Source organism: Echinops telfairi, unplaced genomic scaffold (genome assembly GCF_000313985.2).
Source record: "Echinops telfairi isolate 266 unplaced genomic scaffold, ASM31398v2 ScPeMD7_2010;HRSCAF=2546, whole genome shotgun sequence".
In the NCBI taxonomy this organism is placed as follows: domain Eukaryota; kingdom Metazoa; phylum Chordata; class Mammalia; order Afrosoricida; family Tenrecidae; genus Echinops; species Echinops telfairi.
In genome coordinates this window covers 20,653,210-20,660,402 of record NW_022105908.1, presented here as the reverse complement: position 1 = coordinate 20,660,402, position 7,193 = coordinate 20,653,210, and positions in this window count along the sequence as shown.

The window sequence follows — 7,193 nt, the reverse complement described above, 5'->3', positions numbered from 1 at the left end:
TTAGAATGCAGGTGGGTCGCTCATGTGTGTATGGGAGGGGGTTGGAGTCAACTTTGTCCCCTCCCCCAGCGTGTGCCGTCTTTCTTCACCTCTTGCTTCTGGTTCCCCTAGCTTCCTCTTTGTTTTTGGTTTTTGAACCACCTGAGAGAGACTGTCAGACCAGAGGACCGCAGAAACAGTTTGTTGTTTTTGCTCCACATCAGACCTATTTTCACTTCCAGTCTCAATTTCCTAGAATTGTTTATAGTCATCACACCAAGGTTCAGGGGAGTCCATTTTTCTGTTCTTGCTAAAAACTAGCCTGAGTCCTGGCCTTTGACATTGACTCCAGCTTCCTTTAGGCCGGGACTGGGGGTGAGGGTGGCGGGGCATTCCATCAACCTACAAGGTCGTCAGACACCAGAGTCCGTCGGGTGGCAGCTAACAGCATTGACAATGTGCTTACCCACTGGGCCTCCAGGATGCCAATTCTGAAAATCTGATATATTCTCCCCCTCAAGGTTGTCGTTGTGGCCAATGCTGTTTGCTTGCTTGTTTATTCATTTTTCAGAATCCATTTCGCACAATATGTGTTGTGGGTTACCACGGAGGCTTCTGCTCAGTGAAATTAGTTAGAAGTCTCCCAGCCTTTGCCCATGGGCTCTGTGCGTGTGTTGGGGCATGCGTTCAATGCTCCCCCGGTTAGCAACTCTGCCTTTGTCTTTATTTCCTGCCTGAGCAAAGTCTCAAGGTCAGCCAGAGGGGAGAGACTGGGACCTTCTGGGGTCTTTTGTGGGCATGCCTACAGCCGGGCACCATTACATTGCCTGCTAGAATCAAAACATGATGGAAGTGTTCAAAGCCCCTTAGGGAAATCTCATGACTCAGTTTTCCTCTGGTAGGCCTTTGGTTTGTCCCCACACTTAGCCCAGCCCCAGGCGGCTGTGATACTAAACAGTTGCCACTGGTTGTTTAGAGCAACGGTTCTCAACCTGGGGATCGAGACCCCTCCGGGGGTCGAATGACCCTTTCACAGGGGTCGGCCGATTCCTAACAGTAGCAAAATGACAGTGATGAAGTAGCCGTGAAAATAATTCTATGGTGGAGAGGGGTCACCACCACATGAGGAGCCGTATTAAAGGGTGGTGGTAGTAGGAAGATTGAGAACGACTGTTTTAGACCAACTCCAAGGAACGGCTGTTAACAGTGAACAAGCTACGAACCAGAGCAAATAAAAATAAGTTCTCAGAGCTGGGGAGTTACAGTGTTGTAAGACAGGTCAAGGAATAATTCTCTAGGAATGAAGCTTTGAGGGAAGCTCCCAACCCTTTCTAGCCCCTCCCGCGTCTGCTGTCTTTCACAGCTCCTGCAGTTGCAGGGAGTCCCACAGGCACCGTGAGGATCAAAAGGTCAGTGACTCAATAGGAGGAAGATGGAGCAGTCTGCTGGAAGAAAGATTAGAGCCTTGGAAACGATGGGGCAGTTCTCTGTCCTATACGAAGACTTGGAATCTCATGGACAACAATGGGTTAAGTGTTGCGGTTGCCAAGCTACTGGTTTTCCAGGCAATCACAGGGTTGGGGTGCAGAGACTAGAAATGCAACATATTAAGTTGTTCTAAAGCCAACCGTTGTTACCCAAATTCGCTTTTCTTGAATCAGCACTTCTTACATTTTTTTTGGTTTGTTTTACTTCTTACATTCTTGCAGCCTGCGGTTCACTTCCAGATTCCTGAGAAAGTGGATTGTGACACGCTGTTCCCGTCACTCTTGTTTCAGGGGGTGGGTGGGGCATTTTCGTAAGAGCTTCCGCGGCTGTTCCAGATACACTCTCTCCCTGTTTCTTAAGAGTTCTTCCTATAGCTGAATCAGTTCTATGTTAATCATTGTCGAAGAAAAAACCCTCTAGGTTCTTTTTAAGTCAAATTCGTCTAAATAAGAGATGATTCGAATGAGGGACAGCATACCATCCCCATGTGTAACCTATGAGTTCAAAATGGGAAATCAGCAGACATATGTACTTACATACAACATACCCCAAACTATGTGACCAAAAAAAGATTTTACAATGATCACAGGAAATAATTGGTATTCCCAAACAATGTGACAAAAAGCAAAGTTTGCATTGATTATAAGAAACAATTATCTATATCTAAGTTTCTCCAGAGGTTACCAGACCACCATCCCCTAAAGCCTTACACTGTATTGTTTTGTAAAACATGAAGTATGGGATGCTCCATGCCTGGCCTTACCAGACCACCATAGTACTCCATTGTTGATCTAAATGCTGGGGATGTTTCAGGCCTGGCTACTTATCTTTATGGCCTTACTTCCCACCTTTCTGAGTTAGAATACCCCTACTGATTAAGAATAAAAGGAATTTTTCCTGCAAGAGAGGGGACTGTTAGATTTTGGGTTTCCATTAAGCAAAATATTAAATTGTAGTATAAAATTTAAAAATTGGCGCTGAAGGAGGTGAGGGGCCAGCCCCCACCACTAATACTCCTATTGCTACTACTCGGACTCAATAATACTACTTCAGGGTTCGGTAATGCACAATTTTACGGTTGAGATATATAAGTATTATATTAAAGTCATTGAGAGCATGAGAGATAATACAATAATACAGTCAGACACGTTACATGGCAACATTGCTCACCTCAGCCCAGCTTGGTGGTCCACGTGGAGAGAGGGGGAAGGGAAGGAGGGAAAGGGAACAAGAGAGAGGGGGAAGAGAGTCAGGGAGGTCAGAGTCCGAGTGGTCCGAGTCCGAGCGCTCTATATTGCTGACCCATGCCTATATACCTTTTGGGGGCATGCCAGCCCACTAATTACAGGTAGAGACATACATCACAGGGAGGGGTTACACTATAGGGTACCCAGTAATGAGAGGGTGGTCTAGGGGGTGGTCTCTGGGTCTCCATAGGAACATTATCAGTAGGGTGCAAACCCCTCCTACAGGAACCAAGCTAATGGCCTTAGGCTCCAGAGAGAGGTAACCCATTGTCTCTAGCAGCAAGGAGTAGGGCTAGTGCAGCCTGGCAACTGATTGCCCTCAGGGGGGGAAATGCCTGCGCATCTGACCTCCCCCCACATTAAATTATACTATATTGCTAGTAATTTGATTAAGAGCAAGCTAATTCATTCGTCCCCTTTATCAAAGAGGCAGCATGAGGAGTTATATGGTTGTTAGGTAGTGTGACACAGGGCCAAGGGTTTGTCCCTCTCCATGCCTGAAGGCTCCCTACAGGAGGTTGGAAAAGAATCAGGTGAACCTCAGCCAGCCATAAAGACTACTGGGCATGCCTGAGCCAGGTGGGTGGTACACCTGGGTGGCCTGAACTAGGCCCAGGTGAGCTTAATTCAGCCAATGGGATCAACCAATACAGTTGACCACGCCTCCCTGTCAAAGGCCTCAACTACCTGGACCGCAAGACCACCCTCTCTTTTTTTTCTTCTTTGCTCTTCCTTTCTGCCTTGCCTCAGGCCACCACGTGTGGGTGTGTGGTACCATGAGTTGCCCTTGTTCAGTGACTATAAAACCTGAAGCGTCTTCCCTCTTTTATAAAAACCCACTTGGATCACAAACCAGGCTTCCACGTGAATTCTTTCTCATGCAAAGCCAAGAACCGAGGTATTTCCCACCCGAGAAACCTAATAAGGTAATTTGGGGGACTCACTTGCTCCAGCAAAATCGTGCTTGTCTGCAGTGGTTCTGAGGACTCAGAATGGGTGAGACATGGTTTCAGAGAGGGGCCTGATAGCTCCTGGAAATCAGGTTATGACATTGGCTCAGTTTAACGACAGAGAGGAAAAGAAAAGCAAAACAATGCCCTCCCTGGGTTCTATTTCATCAGAGGCCGTATCCAGTAAGTCAAGGGCTAAACTGCAAACCAAACCCACTGTGGTCCTGTTGATTCTGCCCCACAGCAACCCAGAGGACTTTAGAGACTGCAAATCTTCACAGAAGCCAACAGCCTCATCTTTCTCCCATGGCACGGCTGATGGATTTGAACCGCCAGTCTTGAGGTGAGCAGCCCAAAGACTATGGAGACATCAGGGCTCTTCAAGTCCCGTGTTAGCATATGTCATAAGAAAGGTAAGATGTTTGAGGGCCCTAAGCCCCAAAGCAGACATCTTTGCTTCTGTGAAATAATGTGAAAATGTTTTCTCCCAGCCTGGGCTTTGTCTTTTCATCCTTGTGATAAAATGAAATTACTTGATATTGCACTTCCATCCACAGCCTTCAGTATGGATTACCACGTAATATAAAGAAAACAAAATTCCTCACAAGTGGATGATTAGGGGACATCATAATGAATGGGGAAAGATTGAAGTTGTCCAGGATTTCATCTTGCTGGAATCCACACCCAATGCTCATGGAAGCAGCAGTCAAGAGATGCAATGACGCATGGCGCTGGATAAATCTGCATGGGACCTCTTTAAAGTGTTGAAAAGCAAGGATGTTACTTTGAGGCCAAAGATGCCCCTAAAGATGCCCCTGACTCAAGGCATGGTATCTTCCATAGCCTCCTATGCGTGTGAAAGTCGGACACTGAATAAGGGAGACTGAAGAAAAAACGAGGCCTTTGATCTGTGGTGCTGGCAAAGAATATTCACAGTACCATGGTCTGCCAGAAGAACAGCCAGGCCTGTCTTGGAAGGAGTACAGCCAGAATGCCCCTTAGAGACAAAGATGGGGAGACTTCATCTCAGGTACACTGGACAAGTTATCAGGAGAGACCAGTCCCTGGAGTAGGACATCATGCGGGTAAAGTGCAGGGTGGCAAGAGAGGACGACCCTTGATGAGCTGTCGGGATGAGTGGCTGCGGCAATGGGCTCGAACCTGAGGGCGATGGTGAGGCTCCTGCAGGACTGGGTGGTCTTCGGTCTGTGGCACAGGGGTGGTTCTGGGTCAGAACCAACTCCAGGGTACCTAGCAACAACAATCTTGTCTCCTGGGTCAATGACCAGTAATTGACAGTCACTTTCCCCCTCTTGTTTGTAGCAGCAGGTCTTCCGGCCATCTGGTTTTAAAAACTTAAATTCCTGCTTCCTTAATCTTCCAGGGAGTGATTTTGTGACACTCCTCCAGCACATTCCTTCAGCAAATGTTATGCATCAAGTTCAAGCTCCATTGTCCAGTCGCCGGCTCTTGACTCCGACTCATGTTGACCCTGACTCGTGGGCAGCCTGGGCAGGTGAGAGTAGAACTGGGCTTCACAGGCTTGTCCATGGCTGGTTTTTTGGAAGTAGATTACACGGGTTTTCTTCAGAGGTGCCTCTGGGGTCACTTTCACCTCTAACTTTCTGGTTCAAAGCCCAGCACTTAACCATTAGCATCACCCAGGCTCTCCCAAGCTCCATTAGCTGCAAGGTAAACCCAGTCTCCACCTCTCCCCATCTTCCCCATGCCGGTGAGAGTGGCGATACCTGGAGGGTGGAGGGAGGGTGGGGGAGAAAGGGGAAACCGATTACAGGGATCTACATATAACCTCCTCCCTGGGGGACGGACAACAGGAAAACGGGTGAAGGGAAATGTTGGACAGTGTAAGATATGACAAAATAATTTATTAATTATCAAGGGTTCATGAGGGAGGGAGAGTAGGGAAGGAGGTGGAAAAATGACGAGCTGATGCCAGGGCCTTAAGTGGAGAGCAAATCTTTTGAGAATGATGAGGGTAACAAATGTACAAATGTGCTTTACACAACTGATGTATGTATGGATTGTGATAAGAGTTGTATGAGCTCCTAATAAAAAATTAAAAAAAAAAAATCTCCCATTCTCAGTTCCAGCCAGAAGAGCGGGTTCCTAAGCCTGCCACAGGGAAGTTATTTGCGGACTTTCCACTCATCCTGGGAATTACCTAAACCCTTTTCTTTCTCTCCCATTGAGTCCTCAGTTCCCTGGGCCCATTTCCTTTTCTTTTTGAATGCTTTCCTTCATTTGTTGAATTACGTATGTCTTCCAGTAGCTTCCGGGGCAGGGGGAGAGTGTGTATGGGTGAGGCTTTTTTTTTTTTCCATCGACAGAGAGGCAATTTGAGGAAATACAGAGCTCTAGGTTGATATTTTCCTTTCACCATGTTGGAGCCCCCGTTTCATAATGTTGAGCATTTACAGTGCTCTTGAGAGAGTAGTTATAGTCAAAGGCTTGTTCCTTTATAGATGAAATTTCCTCCTCTTAAGGTTATGCTCTTTATCCCTGGTGCTTGAAAAGTCCCAATAACGTACCTTAGTGTGGACCTTTTTCATTCAGTGTACTGAGAATTCGATCTTCCTTCCCCTCGCTCTCTTTTTACTTTTTTCCTTATTGAGGTGGAAGCATCGGAAGCAGCCAGGTCTCATTCCTTCCTTCCGTCACCTTCTAGCAACCACCAATCTGTTTCCTGGATCTCTGGACTGACCATGGTATTTTCAATAGCCTCGTATGCATGGGAACGTTGGACATAGACTAAGGAAGACTGGGGGAAAATCGATGCATTTCAATGATGGTGCCGGTGAAGAATATTGAAAGTAGCCTGGGCTGCCGAAAGCACCGGCAGGTCTCTCTTGGAAGAAGTACAGCCAGAATGCTCCTTAGAGTCAAGGAGGGGGAGTCTTCGTCTCATGTACTTTGGACGCGTTAGCAGGAGAGACCAGGCCCTGGAGAAGGACATCACGCTTGGTGAAGTGGAGGGACAGCAAGAAAGAGGAAGGTGCCTGACAAGGTGGACAGACACAGTGGCTGCAGCCATGGGCTCAAACATAAGAACAATTGGGAGGGTGGCGCAGGACCGGGCCGTGTTTTGTTCTGTTGTCCACAGGGTCACTACGAGCTGGAATGGACTCAATAATGACCGCAACCGTAGTCTTTATAACCCGCCGAATGACTGGGTAGGTGCGTGAAAATAAGATGTAGGTGACTGTAGCTCGGGGATTGATCTATTTTGCCGTTCTAGTGGCTATCGGGTGAGCCATCTCAGGAGAAAGAATAGAAAATTTCACAACCACCAATAATGAAGAGGGAAGAGCAGATCACAGAGCGCCCAAGATCCCTGGGTGGACAAGTGGCAGCAGCAACAAGGACACCAGAGGACTCCCACTCAGAGACCCTGAGACAAAGGTTCAGGCTTCCTGCCCATGGAATGGGTAAAGCTGAGTGTCTTTAGGCCTCAGAAGCTTGAGAGAAGGTTTGTCACACTTGCCTGCATGAGGCAAAGACCCCAGGGTCA